At 36.9% G+C, this 18,943-nt stretch overlaps 1 protein-coding gene across 11 annotated transcripts in view; it reads right to left on the bottom strand.

The window, feature by feature from the left end:
• NRXN3 (neurexin 3) overlaps positions 1–18,943 on the bottom strand; it is an 897,015-nt gene that overhangs the window by 12,473 nt on the left and 865,599 nt on the right. The window lies entirely within an intron of this gene.

The following is an 18,943-nucleotide window of genomic DNA, read 5'->3' as shown; positions in this document are numbered from 1 at the left end:
TCTGGTTGCCAGCTATGCAGTCTGTGTCAGGCCACTCCAGCAAATACTTATGCCTTATTTGATGATAAATGCCTAACTTGTTGCATGAGGGTCTGGAAAAGCATTTTACTGCTTGAAAGATCAAAAGAGCTAAAGAACACACAACTGGAGCCAGAGACACTTAGAGAGATGACAAGATTTTGTAAAGAAATCTTGATGGCAGATTTACAAGAGGATTTGAAGGGTGCTAAGCATGTTTTTCCTTGGTCAGTACAGAGGTACTTGAACAGAAGCAGAGTTCTTTGGAAAATTTGGGTCCAGCAACTTCTGCTGAAGCTAGGAAAATCTTCTCCAGTCTTTTATAAAATCTAACTGTTAATAGTCAAAACTAAATGTTGTAATATGAAAATTGGATTCTAAATGTTTGCATATGAAGCTACACAGACAATGTGTTATTACTTAGCTTTTATGAGGAATAATTTGCTAAAAGTTAAGATTAAGCAGTATAATTGCAGCCTTTTTGTTTTCAAAAACTGAAAGTAGATTGAAGGATGGGAATAGAGGCCTCTGTAATATCAAGGCTTACAATCTTCTTGTTTAAAGGACTGAACCAAGATAGTCAACTTTTTCAAATGAAAAAAAATCAAGTTTTTAAAAAGGAGCTATTTTTACAGAAGCCCCTTGTGCAGCTTGAATTATAAAGCTCTATTTTCCATTTTTTTTTTCCAGTTGCACTTAAAAAATTGTGCTGTCAAGGAAATGTGTATTTCTGTGGATGTTAAAGAACAAGATGATAGACAGTAACTTGGGATCTAGGGCTGCATTACTGTCCCAGGGCTCATGCCAGCCTTTGGAACTTCCATGTCTTCTGCCATTCTAGTGCTCAGGCTCCATCAATCTGACAGTTTCTCTCTTCACTATCACGCTGAACCCCATGTTATTAGAGTTCTCTCTGATGCAAAAGTACCCTATCTAATTCTATCTAATTATTAACCAGCTGTGCCAGTTACTCCTGGCACATTCCAGCTCTATTGTTGATACTCTTCAATTGCCCAGGATTCCCAACTGGCCTAATCATGCATCCCTCAAGACCTTCAGTGCTAAAAGGGAGCATTTCACCAGTGCATAATCAGGGCTCCCCAACTGCTGTTGATTTTGTAAGTTTACTTCATATATCAGGCAGCAACATTTTAGGATCATTTAAAGCCATATGTGTTAGGCTAGGATACTAGTGACATATGCTTCTAAGCAGCTGATACTATCAAAATATCAGTGAAAATAAACAAATAGAGACCTTCCAGTGAACTGGAAAGTGTTCATTTTTCTGTAAAATGTCTACCTACCAAATAGAGAAAAAGGTATTCTGTTAGCTTTGCGTCTACTTCTAGTTTCAAACTCTGTCAGCAGAATTTTTTCCTCTAGCTAGAATATCTAGGTAGCAGAAGTACACATTAAATAGATAAGGGGGAAGAAAGCCCTGCAAAATCTTTACTGTAAAATAAATGCACACACCAACACAGACTAAGAGACTGGTTCTCTCCCTCTCTCTAAAACTGGTTAAGTAAACTATATAGATATTTAAATGTTAGTGAATTTATGTCTTCCTAATAGAAACACTAGAAATGCTAGATCCATCAAGAAGTCTTCCTAATTAAAGATGCAGCAGTCATTATCTAGCATATGGGGAAAATGGAAGAAAAAGAGCAGAAGAGGAGAGATTATAAGATGAAACTGAAAGGCAGGTGGGGGATTCTGGCATGAAGCTGGGAAATCTGGTATTTCTAGATGGTCCTTCCTGCTCCTCAAAAACCCCTCCTCATTCTTGCATGCTTAAACCTTTCTCAGAGCAGTATTTTTCAGACATCCAGACAAATGAGTGCTTAGGAGCCCACAAATAATAAATAGATTATAGATTAATAGGAGTAAAATACTAATTTTCAAGGCACCCCTCATCCCTACCCCCAACTCAATAAAAACTCTATTTCTGTGATTCCGTTTGGTTATCCACCCTAATTTAAACTGTAAGAGTATTTGGTTAGTTGTTCCACTTGAAAACACAGAGACACAGGAATAGCCTAAGATAAATTAGCTATATCACTTCCCTTGCACCAGCTGTTTGTACTGGCAAAAAACTCTCTCATTCTAAGCCTAAGGGTACATCTTAAGTTCAGAAATAAAAAAAGCCAAGCTATACTAAGAATGACCACGTGAACAGCACTAACAAAGTCCCACATGCCATCCAGTTTGTTTTTGTGTTTAAGGGTTAATTGATGGTGCTTCTTTATAGCAATGAGCTAGAAGACTATCAAATATGAAAGTATATTTACAGCTATCACAGTAAAGTATCAGAGCAATCTATCATTGGGCTAAACTGACACGATTCTCTGAAGCCAAGAATTTTTGAGGTGTTTGCCATAATCTTGTTATTTTTTCATATTCCTACAAACCAAGGAGTATTTTGATGCTTCCCGTGGTAAACAGCCCATCCAATATCACTGACCTGAAAGGATTCTCACCATACATCTCTACTCAAATGTCTCCATCTCCTGGGAGATAGATCGGATGTGTTTTTTTGAAAGACTAAAGATTGACATTTGTAGTCAGCTCAGCTAAAGCTTTTTTTAATGTAAAGCTAAACTTATTTAATCCTAAAAAGCAGTCGCATGGGAAGAAGTCTTTCTGAATCCTGGGATATTTTGCAACCACAAATGTGATCCTCATACTGATAAACCCAGCAGTAGAACTGCATCCAGTGATTTGAGTGGGTTATCGTCATTGGTCTAAACCCATGCAGCAAATATTTCCTGTGTATTTATGCTATACTAAAGTCTACATAAGTTTTTGCTTATCTACAAATATAGAGTAGTAACCATATCTTAGTGTCTCCTCCTTTCTCCAGTGTACGTAGCTATGAGGCAGCCAGGTAAAAATACATGTCATCAGTTTGTCCAAATGCTAGTGAATACTTCAAGACAATCAAATCCCTTCTTGGTAATTGTATCCCAAAGAGTTTTATACTGTCATAGAATGTACCCAGGAAACATATCAAAGGCAGCTCTCTAATATGAGCATGAGACACTACTGAGTATGAAACTTATGTCTCAGAAAACTTACTGGGGATAATTACACAGGGAAAGTGAAGATTTTAGGAAGTGCTGAGACTCAGGATAGATTTGAATGTCCAAATCCGAAATTATACCTGAAACACGTTCATAGAAGGAGGGTATGCCATACTGAGATACCTGATGGAGATAGTACCTACTTGGCTAGTACACAAAATACTCTCTTAAGTGTAGGTGAATCATAACCACATGAAGATCTGAATACTTCTTGAATGCTGCTTTGTACCTAACCTTACTGTTGACTCCACACTATCCTCTGTGGGAGTCACACACTCAACTGATGCATAAAAATTATTCCTATGATCTCCATTCATATGTAATTTCTCATAAGTATATTTTTCTATTGAATTCTTGAAGAATTCAATTCCAGTGCAGACAAGACCCATTTTTAGGTGCAGTAATTTAATCCCTTGGGTTCTAGGCTTCACTTGCCATTTCTGTTGAAAGATCTTATGAGGTAGTTTAATAAATTTCTCAGCTAGCACAAGCAAATTACATCCTCAAAGTCTGTAGCTAGTCCATCTGCAAGTGACTCACTCCAAGTGAATGGAGATTCCTTCTTTGTATTGTTAGAGGAGAATCCAAAGCATAGTAGATTCACTATCAAGAGGTTTCTCTTGCAAAAAACTTCTCTTCTGATATCAAAGTAGTGATGGTAACCACCTTGATAACCACTCTTCTTTTAGTATTTCCTGCTCTTTACAGACATAAATCAATGTTGGGAAGAACCTGAGTTTACAGCTTGTACCCAGAGATAGCTGCTGTGCTTTTTATCTTGGAGCTTTAAATAAAACAAAGAAAAGAAAAACCAGACAAAGAAAAATGTCCACTTCTTGGATGTCTGAATAATCCGGGATCATCCCAGGCATTACTTATCTCTCTGGATGACATTCAAGATCTAAACTACTTCACTTTATAAGTCTATTTGGTGAAGAAGCTGAAGCTTACTCTAGAGGATACATGAGAACCCCTACTACTACAGACATTTAACAAGGCCCTTTAACAGTGTACATACACACTGAACTAGGGAAATTTGTTTGAAAAACTGTAGAAAAAAACAGGTGTTAAGGAATAATGTTAAATTGGGCTATATCAACATGATGATAAATTACAGATTAAAAAAAAATATACTATTTTCTTGGAAGTTAAATCAAACCAATTATTGTAATTACTGAAAAGAAACAAATAAAGCATGTCCATTCAGCACTGCTACTGTCAATCCCTGGTATAGTGTAGAGTGAGGGGAATTTACAGTGGTTGTGAAGAATTCTGCTCCAGTAGGCTTTGAGCAAGATTCATTTACCTGTGCCTTCACATCTAAGCTTATTTCTGTCTTTAATCAGCACAACTGAAAAGGCCATGATAACTATCTGCATGTTCTCTTCTATTGAGTTTGAGCAATTTTACATCCACTTCTGGGGTAATTGTGGTGTACAAGTTAGGAACTGAAGTGACCTATTCAAACTCAAGTAGAAAAATTGCGATAAATCAGGGACTCATAAGCACATCTTCCAAATGATGGCTTATCCAGCAGTACAGCCCTGCTCATAATGTTGCTCTTCTTTGGGTTTTGGATGCCAAAGTACGTTCTTTCTGCTGTGGATTAACTTGAAATAACATTATTTCCATATCAAAACTGGGATAAACAATAAAAAAAAAATATAGTTTCCACAGGAACTTAAATTTTAACAGTGTAAAATGCTACTGGGGAATTAACTAGCCTGGACAAACCCCTGAGGAATATGGAGAAAAACACCTTAGTGCCCACTGCTGCAGTTAAAATTAATTAGACAAGAGTTAAAAGAATTTTTTGATCTGTAATTTTTCTTTATGCTACAAGAAGTTTTTGGGATTCCAGCCCTTTGGGCTCCTCCTCAGGCAAGAACAAGTTGAAATATTCCTCAGATTTAATATAGTATTTGCCTCACAGCCATGCTGACAGGCCAACCAAATTCCCCATCAGCAAAATGAGCTGATGTTGGGTGCACTATGGCTTTGTTTAATACCTGGTTACTTGTAGAGGAAAAGTGTTATGCTTGACACTGTTACTGATGAGATCACTACCAAGTAGACTGCTGATAGGTTCTACCAAATTGCCAGTGGGAAGAGGTAGAAAATCCTGATATTGAGAAAACATAAACAAATACATCCACAATTCTTCCTCTGAAAAGAAAAAAAGAAAACGCCAACCTTTTGTTAAGTGTTGTTCTCACATCAGTTCAGAGGGTGTGAGATGCTCTTGCATTTTGATTGTACTAATATTTAAATGCACCACGATCCTCTTGAGACCTCAAGCAGGAGAAGAATGGCAGTGACGATTAATCTGTGCTTTGAAGTCAATTCTCCTAGTAGGCAGCACTTGTAACTGCATCAGAAATACAACAGAGCCAACTAATGTATGAACTATCTAGCTCTGAGCACTGCAGGGGAGCTCTTTGTATTGGAGCTTTCACCATATGAGCTAGTTCTGTCTATCACTTGGAAGACAAGAGACAAAATGCCTTCAAGCATTTTGGGATGGATTTTTGGCAGGACTTCTTATTTGTTTGTTTTTAAGGGCAAATTTAATATTAGCTGGGAAGTGAAGAAGCAAAACGAGAGGGGGCTCTTTTTGCAGATTTCTTTCTGAAAGTTCAGGATTACAGTGGTGAAAGGCTGCTGAAGGCAAGTTTGAATCCTCTTTTTCAGCATAGTGAATGACTGGAATAAACTCTATTGTTGTTCAGAACCAAAGCCTTAAGCTGTTTATCAGAGGTTGCATTAAACCAAGAAAGTGGTTGGGAAGAGTATTTGCTGTGTTTTCATAACAGATTGGATTAAAAGAGAAACACATCTCATTCCAAAAGTCAAACTACTTTAATAGCTATGATGATGATTTTTGGTGTGTTTCAGAAGAACTGGTAAAGATAGTATGTCCATAAATAAAGCTGAGGAGCACACTAGCAGAATTCTTCAGGTCCATTCAGACTTTAAGGAAGTTTTGAACAAACATTCAAGATGTCTGGCTTCTGCTGCTGATTAATTCTGCTAACATCACTGATATGCTAGGTGGTATTGAAATCCATTCTTTCTTATGTTAACAACACGTCAAGATAACATATATCCCACTATCACAAATGTTTGCTTTCTTTGCTGGAGTTGTCAGAGCACTAACTTTCCAAATGTGGGGTAGTTCAATTAAAAAAACAACTGCTAATGTTTATAGACCAGGACAGGTCAAATTTCTGTGCGTTCAGTGTTTAAAGAATTATTTAGCCATACTCTTAAGTGTATTTTCTATATGATTGCTTACTGTATTACCTGAAAGATTTATATTTGAATTTTAGGGTCAATGTCAGAATGCCAGCTACAAGATGACATTGCATAGCTATTCACCATCACGTGTGAGGCTCATGGTTTAATAATTCACAGGAGCATTACAATCGTGAATGCCTGTGAAATGAAAGTTAACTGCATATCAACTCTAATAGGATGGAAAGTTAATTAAAAGCAGCTGAAATAATCTTATCATGTTAGGTTTTCCTCTGCTATGAAGTAAAACATTATATGGTTAGATTTTAATATGAAAGTCTATTACTTTCTCATAGACTCTAATTTCCTTTATCTGCATGAGACTCAAAATTCTCCATGCAGATTTTTTTTCCTGAAGAATTCATTATTCCCATTCATATTCTTATTCTAATTGTTGGTTTTAAGGACAATCAAAACAGAGATGGAACTGGAAATATTACGTTAAAAGAACAAACACCTTATTTGGGTAATTCTGCTACTGGCAAAACTTGCATCTCTGAAATTCCTGAATGAACTAAAAAGGTGTTCAATTCAAACCTTAGTGCCCTGAGATTAACTGGTTTATTAGAATATTAATGAACAGCACTGTTTTGATATTAGAAGAAAAAAATCACCTTTGAAATGCTCATTATTAACACTTCAGCCTGTTTGGGTCCTTCGTTGCCTTTTGCAAAAGAACACTAAGCATGGAGAGGCTCCTAGACCAACACTATGCTTGTAGAGGAACCGTCAGATTTACCTATTATTCTCAGTGCCTAAACCATACATGATTGTCTTTTGTGGCATTCTTCAGTGCTTAATGCAAAGCAGCTTCTTTTCACAATTGTCCATGGCACTGAGTTACCCACCAAAACGGAAGCCTACCAGAACCCAAATTATCAACTGCTTGATTTCTACTACATGTTACATACGTGCATGCAAAGGAAACCCTCTTTCATAACTTCTAGTCCTTTCAGGTGCCTGACTCACTGTAAGTGAATGTCTCCTATTTTCAAAAGTTTTTCTTGGCTTTTCTTATTGGACCAAGATAGGAAACCGTTAAAGACAGTGTACTGGACTCTAAAAGCAAACATATGTACCTGTGAGGCTGAGGAAAGACTGTTTACTCATCTACAACATTCAGGTATAGCCCTGGGAAAAATTGTTCTTTTTGCTTCAACAGATACGGATTTTCATATGGAAAAAATAATTTTATTCAGAAGAATTTCCTCCCCTCTGTTAGTGAAATTCTTCTTTTAACCTCAGCAGTAATTTTTCCTCCTCTCACCTCAGGAACTGTTGTGTGCCCCCCAGATTTTTTTCTCCATGCATCTCAAATCTCCTCCGCGTTTCTCTCAAGTAAATCTTGTTAGTGAGTCACCCAAGGAAGCATTCTTCTAACTTCCCTGATTATGATATTTATAAGCTGGAGACAACAGTATTTGTTCCTCTTACTAAAGACCTGACAAGCATATTTTTAGTATCTGAAAAACATTTTTTAAGTCTGAGATAAACAGTGTACTAACAGTACATTCCGTGGTCCAACATGTCACCTGACATATCAGGCTGGGTATTCTGTCAAACAAGACCAATAAGATGCAGAACACTATGAAGTGCAGAAATAACTAGGGAAGTTGCAATGACTGACTTTAAAGACAGAGTATATTTTCAAATAAAACAAAGGTTTCATCTCTGCTCTCTTCAAGAATACCAGCTGGGCTCAAAAAAGTAAGTAAAAGTGAGAAGCTGTCTGATTTCAGAAAACCAACAGACACTTCTCGTGTATTCAAAACATGTAGAATAAAGTAATGAAATGCAGCAAAATTGTAGACCTCATAAATACAAACTGTTGTATTCTACAGCTGAGCTTTTAAATGATCTACCTAAAGCTATGCCTCTATGCTAAACATATAGATTTTTATTTCTATATTGTGACTTAAGGTCTAGATAATTCCATACAGTATTTTTTTTTCACATATAATTACACAAATGCAGCCCTAATCCTACAAACTGCTAAATACTTTCACTAATCCCAGTGAAAACTGAAGGCACTCAACATTTTATCAGTCTGCCAGTTTTCCAGCCACATGGGTAATGTAATTAGCAATTATGCATGCACATACTTACATACAGGAATCTACACATGATTTTTTTAATTTTTTGACCATGAAAGTATGTAATTTGCATCCAAATTCCAAACTGCTGTGGAGATCCAAGTGCTGACTGCTTCCTTTTCCAAAAGAAAAATTAACATCCTGTTCATAACTGCTCTTGACAAAATATTTGGAAGAGAGTTATAAACAAGTAAGGAATGCAGTGAAAAAGTTCTGCTCTGGCGTTTTAAGCCTGTTATCAAATGTAATGTCCCAGGAATTCCTTGTGCATACAATTATTTTTTTTTCCATGCATGCAATGAATTTCCTAATTTAATCTTTCTGATATGATATTCAGTTCTGGTAAACTATCCTACATCAGAAACTCAAAAGCAGAATTTGCTACTCTCTTTCAGCCTTTTACACTGATAATAATCCTTATATGCATAATTTCAAATTTACATTAGCACTGAGACATAGAGCATGTGCATCTTTTCTTACAGTAGATTTCAGAGACCTGAAATATGACATGCAGGCCATCTCCTGGAGACCAGTACAGGATGTTACCAGCACTCTGTTTTCATACTTATTTCCTAGAGCTCTCTGAAATCTGTCATCTTTATGTAGCTGAATAACTCCTACGTTTGTCTATATATACACCTACACATATATATATACTATTATTACGTATATATGGATATGCTTATACACAGCTATACAAATATATTTCCCTTAATTCCTATTTCCAGCACCTTTCCCAGGACTCCAGTCAGAGACTCAAAGCTCAAATTTCCTGGATTTTGTAAAAGGAAACCTCATTTGTCATCCCTTAATCCTCTATGGCAGAGAATCTCTTTTTCTGCACCAGTTCCCTATGCTTATTAAGCTTTTCAACTACTTTCAGAACTCAGGCTGTGAATAAGCAGAGGCTTCACTGTAACAGAGCAGAGAGATAACAATGCCTCTCTACATATCTTTGTCACTGCTACCCCTGAAATGATGTGTTGACAATGTCTCTCTACACAGTTCTATGCATTTCATTACCAGAAAAGAACAGCACAAGACAAAACAAAAGAGAAAACTGATAAAGAACTGCTGTTCAACAAGGAATAATGATCATCACTCTAAGCTGATGTCTGAAATCTTGAACTGCACCATCGATAGCTCATTTGTCTTGTTCTGCATTTGCTGAAACCTCCCTTGAATAAAAAAAAAAAAAATTAATGTAAGATGACACACGGCAATAAAAGCTGCCATTGCCCTAACATGACTGGATCACCAGAAAAATGACCTCCTGGAGTCTGTATCTGACAGTAGGTTTAATAAATCTGTAGGATCAAAGTGCAACCTTTGTTTAAAAGGGAAGGAAAGATGAACTGAGTTTTGAAAGTGAAAGAAGAATTAAGACTCCAAGGTTTTATTTCAAGTCTTGCCATTTAGACAGTCCTCAAGGGCCAAGTCCACAAAGGATTAACTATCTCTTGTCAGCATATAAATCTAAAATTTAGATCTCTGAAGCAAGTGCTCAGCTGCACTAATATCCATGAAGCTTCTCTCAGCTGCTAGAAAAATTATGTCTATAAAGTGCTGTTGGAGATACTGGTTGTCGTCTCTAGGACCCAAATGCTAAAATTCATATTACATAAGCATGTTGAACATGTAGCTAACATCAGAGATTAAATCCCAACAAAACACAAAAGCCCCAGTATTCTTTTATGGGGATTTTAAGGAAAAAGAAATGTGATATTCCAAATATCATCATAAGCTAGGCCTTTTCAAAAGATCTCTTGTTTTAAAGTACTACAAATGACTGTTGCTTCATTTGATGCTCAGATCCCCAATTAATTTCCTTTAATGGTAACTAAGCAAATTTGGTATGGAAAAAAAAAAAAGTCCAGGTTCCTCAGGGTACCTCAAAGGTTCCCTTGTGGCTTCATAGTGTTCTTACATGAGGATCACCAAGCCTGGAAGCTTTATAAAGTTTCTTAAACTATCTGAATTGTCAGCTTGTGTTTGGACCCTTGATATCTAAGAGACAGGCCAGCAGCAAACTGATAGCTTGTAATGAGGAAGGAAAGGTCATCTGGGTTATAGAAAAAAAAACCAAACAACCAAGCAGAAATCACCAGAAGAATAATGAATCTACTAGTTCAATAGTAAATAAAGTATAGATAAATGACATTAATTTTTCCTACACTATCACTTTGTCTTTGCTATAGAAAGCACCACTGGAATGCTCATTCTTCTGCAGAGAACTGTATAAATATCTTTTCAGAGAAGGTAAGATAAAGAAAAATCTACAGCACCAGGTTTCCTTACTCTTCTCATATGGAGGAAGAATTACTACTATTAGAGTGAGCTAGACACACAAATGACTGCTTTCATCTTTAATCAATCCAGTTATTAGAATAGAGGTGCTCCAGGCACAACATTTGCAGTTTGTTTTACCAGCTGTTTCTAAAAATATTGCCATAATGAAGGAATCTTCTTTCCCATCTCTCTCCAAAATATTTTTCTGTTTGCTTTTCTTTTCCAATGGAAGTGATAGATATGGAAAGCAGCATATGTGGGAAAGATCACACAGCATCAGGGCTGGACTTTTACCACTGCTATTCAAAATATAATTAAAAGCTATGAATGAAACAACTGAAGATACTGAAATATACTTGCTCAGCTCCTTTGATAAATGTAATAAAAAGTTTTATTCTTCTAACACAACTGTTACAGAACTAGTGACAGATGTTTTCTATAGGTAAAAGTATGGTAAAATGTTCTAGAGAGCCTAATGGGGGAGAAAGGAAGTTCAAAAACTGAAAAAGAGTAGCAAAAAACTCCCTAGTTAAAGGTGATGGCTACTAGTCATGCTTTCAGAAACTAAAAAAGGAATGACTGTAGTGAAAGCCCTACATAGTATTTATGACTACAAAACTTTAGTTTCTTTTATAACAAGATACTATGTGAGAATGTTAATTTTTAAAATTTCTTTTTAAAAACCATCAATTTCAAAATAAAAGGGTGTTTTAACACAAATGTTGAGATTCACATTTTTATAGTCATAAAACATTTTCTTTCTTTGAATTTGATACAGACAGTTCAGAGGAAACTAGGCAGAGTCCCCACAGTACTCTGTGAACAAAATCTTTACTTTTCATCAAAAAAGAACTAGGGTGTGAATATTTTCAATTGCTGTTCTGGTCTCTGTATTCCCTTTGGACTTATATGGCATGTTTAAGCATGTGAAGCAAAGGGTTTCAGGCAAACCTGAAAATCTGTTACCAGAAAACAAAACTAAACATTAGTTCATAATTTTGCACACAGTGCTCACCCACTCTGCTGTCTGGGTTCTTCAGCCACATACACACTCCTGCTACACTGCCAAATCCCTTGACTTTCTCTTCTGCTGTTGAACCCTCATTAATCCTCCCCACAGCTCTCTAATTCCCTGGCAGTGATAAGTAATTCAGAACCTTGTCAAAGGCACCTCCCTGCTGTGATTCCAGCTGTGAGCCAGGGCCCTCTGTTTCAGAGTATCCCTGGATCTCAGACCTGAGAGTCACTCCAGCCTGCACTCACACAACACCTTTCTCAACATGCCGGGATGTACCAGCAGCTTTCAGAGTTATACAAAAGCCAAAGACCTGAATTAACAGAACTTAATAGTGATATGAGAAAGAGGATAAGGCAAGGTTCAACTGATATGCTCTATGTTTGCTTGCAAAGCTCCTAAACAAGCTTATTCTACTGCTCTCAGTTCTCCAGAGTGTTCCTTTTAGCCAGCATATAAACATAGGATTAGCGGGTTTATAATATACAGACATGTAAACAGAGAGAGAGAGAAAATGTGCATGCATGAGCTTTGCAATATACCAGTGATCCATGCTTCAACACTGAAATAATTAGCATACAGAAGAACCACAAATTCTAGGAGAAATACAGATCTCCAGGCACGCCACAGGACACTTGTTGCTTCATGGAGAAATGTGAGCAAAAGAAAGTAAAAGTATAATGTAAAACCCTATAAAATACCCTGAACTAATTACAGGGCTATTTTTATTCTTTCTGTCTGTCAAATGTAAAATTTATGAGGCCTTCAAGATTTCAGTAGTGAAAATGAGAAGTTGTTAAAATGAGCATCTGAAATCAGTCATAATAATTTCAGTGCCAGGTAAAAAAATTACTGATATCTTAAAAAAAAAAAAAATTAACAAAAATTAAAATTGCTTTGCATTTCTGCTCTCCTGCAGACAGAACAATTTTTTTCTCCTTTTTGATGCCTCTGTCATCTATTGTTACAAAATGGAATGAAAGCAGTGAAGAGACGAAAGTGTTGGAAGTCTTGCTTCTCCAAAAGAAGCTGATTTTGAGATTTTCTATGTTTGTCTGTAAAATAGTTGTAGTTCCTCTTGAATGGCAGAAGTGGAGTCAATGATCCTTATAACATCACCCCATGGGACCAAACGACTTTAGTTTTTATGAGACAGCGGTAGAAAAATGAATCCTTGAGTGTGTCTCTTGTAATGTTTTAATAATATATTTATAAGTGCAGTGAAAATGCAAAATATAAAATGTTGTTGAATTACTGGATATTTCAGATTTCAAATGAAGTCAGTCTAATTATTTTTTACTTCTACCCCTGATTTCAAAACTTGCAGTATCATTTTCTCCAACTTCTCACACAACATTTAAGGAAAGTTGAGTGAACCAAGATTTTCCAGCTGTTAACAGCCAGAAATAAAGCACTAATTACAGCTCTTGTAATGAATAAAATGGAATTGAAATAGAAAAGCAGAGTGAAAGCAAGGTAATACCCTTTTGACATGATTATAAGCTTGGGTATCTTTATGATCTCTTGGGTTAAAAATGGAAGTAGAATACTGCTCTACCAAGATAATCATTCCAGGTGTTGTATTTCATGTGGAGATCACTATCTTTGGCCTTCTAATACATAAGACATCTTCAGGTTTAGGCATGATGACCAATATAAATATACAATAAAATTCTTTAGAAGAAAACCTGTCCCTAGTATCTGTAAATGCTCAACATGTTTTTTTTCCTCTAACAGATATTATATATATTCCAGAAATTAGATGGTTTCTTCTTGTTTAAACTAACTCATCAGTTGCTATAGACATTTCAGGGATTAATATATATACATTTGCCTTTGATACAAAATCTGTTCCTGAGTCATGTGCTAGCTCTTCCACTCAATGTGTCACTGGCTATTTTTCTTTCTTTCCCATATATTTTATGAAGCTGAAAATCAAAGCTAACAGGGACAAAAAGCAAGTCCCAGCAGGTTGAAAATACAGTATCTTAGTATTTTAGACATGTGTCAGCTTGATAACATAGGCACAGCACTAGAGGGATTGCCAGAATGTGACAGTGCACATGGCTTCAAGTTTAGTGAACACGCTTTAGAAAAAGACTGGAAGGGAGCAAGGGCAAGGTAGCCAGACTGCGGGGATGATCCTGATCTCCTCCTGATCTTAAATGCAAAACTAGGGAAACTTAGACCAGCTAAGTTGGGCTGGGGAAACTGGAGATTTTGAAGCAAAATTGTGATCAGGTTGCAAGTTCAAGTTATGGAAGTGCTGACATAAAAGATCAGCTTATTGTAGTCCACTCATGTAATTTATTTATGTATCCTGAGCATGGTTCATTCCATTGCATGTGTTAACTTTAGAGGAAAACATGATATTTAATGAAAATGATGCCATGCCAATGTTTCCTGACATAAAAATGTTTTGCTTTTGTTTCCCTCACTTGCTTCCCTCTGCATTAACAGATTCGGAGTTGCATCTACTTCATAAAATAAACAATACTATTACTCCCCACAGCAAGTGAAGATTGTACTTAGTAGGACATAACATAACATAACATAACATAACATAACATAACATAACATAACATAACACTTATAGGATATAGCTTGTTTGTACATCTTTGGTAGTGAGCTGTCAGTACCCATCTTGGTGTACTGCACCTGACTATAAAGTCTATTGAATATTAAGTAAATTTTCTTGTTTCCCTTCATCTACACCTCATTTAGCTAAGAAGTATTTAATGCATCCTGTCTTACAAGTAGGCAAATGAGCAAGGTAGATGCACAGTCACAGAAGGAACAGCAGAACTGGGAGCAACACACTGGAGTTCAGTCCTTTCATCTTTGACTTGAACAACTCAACCTGCAGTTCTCCCTCTTGCTTAATTATGAGTGTCACAAGAGCTGAGCTAGCAGTCTGCCCTGAGACAAAAATACAAGTGCAGACTAGCTATTTCAAATGCCAGAAATCCATATATACATCTAGTGGTGTAAAACAGAACCTTCCAAGGCATCTCCCAGGCTTGAGAGAGCCTCTTGCTCCCTGCAGCAGCAAGGCACAGGCACTGCAGAGGCTTCATAGTGTGAACAAAAGCAACGATTCAGCAGGACACAGAAGCTCTGCCACAGCCTGGAGGTTACTGTCCTGATGACTGGACACTTAATTTACTCATCACAGTCCACCAACACAAAGGTTACCCTGAACTTCACGATGGAGGGAGCTAAAACTCTGATTGTTCTGCTCCAATAACATCTGACACTTGAACTAAAAAAAGTTTTTCTTTTGCTGATAGCCTCCTAGCAGGACTGTTATGATCTGTCTGGCAGAGGGCAGTATTACACAAAATCATGAATTTGTTGATTGTATTATAATTTTATAAGCAGCATTTTATAAGCAGCTTTATTTAGGCAATTCTCAACAACAATAACAACAAAAGTTTTACATTTGATAGATTTAATAGTTGTGAAAAACATATAGAGGTCTAAATTCTAAACTGAGATGCTTTATATATTGATTGATTTTGTTATATATTGATAGCACTCAGTATTGTTTCTCAGATCACACATGAAATAAGAAAACTGAACAAAACATAGAATCATTGGTTCTTAATGATGAAAAAAAAGCTATCTTCTTTTATCCCTCTGCAAGCACAAGAACCATGTCTTGAATAAATTAAATTATTATATGAATAATTCCATGTTGGATACGTGAACATATCCCATCACTTCCCTCTTCTGGCAACTCTTTGCTTAAGCAGGTAAGCCCTATACTGTCTCTTGTGAGAAAAATTCAGTTTCCATCATCTCATCTTCCCTGCAGAACTAATTCCTGCAAAATAACTGTATTCAGAAATAATTCTGAACATTATGTGCAAGGAAAATGGCTGCCTCTTCTTTCACTACCGTCAGCTGATCCACAGATATCCTCTGATGTATCCTAATACACTGCGGCCTTCAGTGCCACTGTCATGGCTAGTTCATTCAGTGGGATCAGAATTAAGGATAGTGGGGAATGCACCACTGTACAAGGATGGTTTTTCTTAATAGCATGTCAGGTCTAAGCAGACACCTGAAAATTCTTCTTGTTTTCTTCTGCCTTACTCATTATTATACATACATTGCACATTTACCAGTACCAGTAAAGGTAGAAATCACGTAGTGACAGAAGACTGACCCATACAGGAAGATGCACCATTAATAAAATTGTTAGCATAACCTACAAATGAGCTATGAACTGTCAGTTTCAGAAATACCATCTCATAGGTACCATTTCAGTTGCATATGCACAGTTCCCAAGTCTGCCTTTTATAAAAGGGCCAGTGTACTTTCCATTTAACAAGCAGCTTGCACCCTGAGAAGTCTTCCTCTCACCTACAGCACAGATAACAGGAGCTCTTGCTCTAAGGTGTCAGCACGCACAAACAACACCCCCTCAAAAACAGCTGTATGAGAAGCCAGGTATTATGCCAGTAAACCATTTATAGGAATAAAACAATAACAGAGGTTGAAAACTTTCCAGCTGCCAACTTTGTGAAGCTGCACAGACACCTTATGACTTCCATCTAGAAGCCTCGAGATGCCACTCAGAATGTTATTCAAAGCTTGGTGCCCCTTTGTGGACCCCCGTGAAGCAGGTGGGGAAGGAAGGAAGGAAAGGGGAGAGGGGACGACAGAGCGGCAGGGAGCTGAACACCAGCTTACGAACAGAGAACAGAATCACATAACAACACTGGACCAATGGACTCCAAGACACACTGACAAGACAGATGGACACAAACAAGACATAAGATTGCTACTGAGAAATAAAAAAGAGCAAAAAAACCCCATAAAGTAAAGTAAATATATAATGCTGAGGCTGCCAGAAGCAGCCGATGGTACTGGCAGAACTCCTCCAAAAAGAAGAAATTATAATACAACTAAAAATTAAAATTGAAATGATATCCCCCCAAATCATACACTACAGACTTGCTCGGTTAGCCTGAATGCGTAGCTCTGATGAAACCCAAGATGGCGTCATCACAGCCCATGCACTGGTTAATGAAGGCCATGGTTAGTTAACCAAGCTAAACTAACAGCATGCCACAAAAATGATCTTGCACTGACCCAGAAATAAAAGTTATGACAGATACTCTGCATTGCAATAAAATTCTTTTTATGCCATCTGTGGTTTGTAGGGCTTGCTTTGTTAGAGTAATTGTTCTTGGGGAATGCAGGGGTAAAGGGATATTTTTTCCTTCTGGGTGTTTTTGTTCTGAACTCAAAAAAAGAGGGAAAAGGGAAAAGGCAGGATAGTGACTTTGCAGAAGTTTAAAAAAGGTGGGGAGAAAATAAAATAAAAAAAAAAGAAAGGAGGGGTAGTAAACTTCATTCTTTTGCACACAACTTTCTTGGGATATTTGAGAATGTGGATTTCATAAGGATGGCAAGAAAAGATTTTGTTGCCTTGATTGGTTTGCAGATCTATATCTCTTCTTTGAGATGATTCAACAATTATTTTGTTGGAAGAACTCCAAAAATATGAATTGAAAATACAGCAATGATTTAAAAAATTAAAAAATAGCGATATGGCACCAGTAAGAGCCAAAAAAAAGGGAAAGAAATACAAAAGAAACTAAAATATCAATCACCAAAAATTCATGCGGCACAAGATGAGGTGAAACGACAGAAAATGTTCTTCAAATATATACAATGCATATATCTATCTATATATACACGGGGTCTGTGTGTATATATTGATGGATATACCTGTATAATTTTTTTATTCTCCTTGCCCACCCTACCCCAGGCTAATTGGTAGATGAAACCATCAATTAAAAGAAAAAAATAAAAAGAAGAGAGAAAAACTCTAATAAAAGAAAAAATTCACATGCTTTGTTGACCAAGAAATAACAATATCATGCATCTGTCCACGCCAGCGGATGCCAGGGCTAGATGAAGGCATGAATTTCTGTGTAAACATGTGACTGGATGACAGGGGCTACTGCTGATATTGGTCATTTATTACTTTAGCATATACATATACAGATATATATACACACTGTATATATAGTGCATATATAGATAGAATATCCTCATGGGTGATGCCTTTACAGCTTACATAAGAAAAAAGACCAATATGCTGAAAATTAAATTCTGTATAAGTTCCTAATGTAATAAATAAATAAATATATATATATATATATTCCTCTGTCACCTGCATGACTGATTAGTAAAACTGGTTCATTTGGTTTTGTTTTGGCTGTAAGACTGTAGCTAGGAAATTCCATCAAATCAATGATGACCCTGGGAAGTCCTATGGATGAATCCCCCTCCTTCAGGCATTCAGCCTGTGAGATGGGAAGCCCACTTCTCTGTTTACTCTGAGGAGTTCACCAAACTTTAAAGGTATTTTCCTGATCACAGAATGAAAAACTGGGCAGGCCTCCTGTTTGACAAAGGGAGAGACTGGGAATAACTGGGCTCTGGATTTGTGGGGGCTGCTTCTCAGAGGAGAGCAATGAAAATTCCCTGGGTATTTCAAGAAAATTGATGTGGTTCATGAAGGATGTGCTTAAAGGGAACAAGGATGTATGTATGAGGATACAGCAGCAGTTACTGTCAAGAAAACATAACTATAATCCTCAAGGCTTTGAAGTCTCAATGAGATCAGATTGTAGGGGTGTTCCTCATTTAACTGGAAAGATAAATGCTTGCTTTCTTCAAGTTAGGAGTAGGACCATGCTTCCTAGTTAGGACTAATGATATTTCCCCTACCAACCTATCATTCTCTAAGAAAAACTGAGTGACCAAAACATAGCCACAGAGCTCTGTTCAAAAGCACAGATTCAGGAATGTGGCTTCAGCTGTGAGGAATTTGAATGCTTGAGCCATGTATTCATACCAGAGAAAGCACCACGCTTCTGGCACAGAAAGCAGAGATTTTCAAATGTGTCTCGGGACAGGTGACATCTCCATAGTGAGAAGAGGGGGACTGCTCTTGACTAAGTAAATGTATCTGCAGAGCAGATCCACAGTTTTAAGCCCCATGTATCATTTAGACTAAGCTATTCTGGGAGACATAGAGATTTAAGGATATCTAATCTTGTCTCAAATAAGATGTATAGCAAGTATTTTTTATCCCTGAATCTGCAATGGATTCTTTTTCATTGTGTAAAGTA

This window comes from Calypte anna, chromosome 5A (genome assembly GCF_003957555.1).
Source record: "Calypte anna isolate BGI_N300 chromosome 5A, bCalAnn1_v1.p, whole genome shotgun sequence".
In the NCBI taxonomy this organism is placed as follows: Eukaryota; Metazoa; Chordata; class Aves; order Apodiformes; family Trochilidae; genus Calypte; species Calypte anna.
Note: the sequence above shows the minus strand (reverse complement) of the source record. Positions and strands in the feature narration are given on the sequence as shown.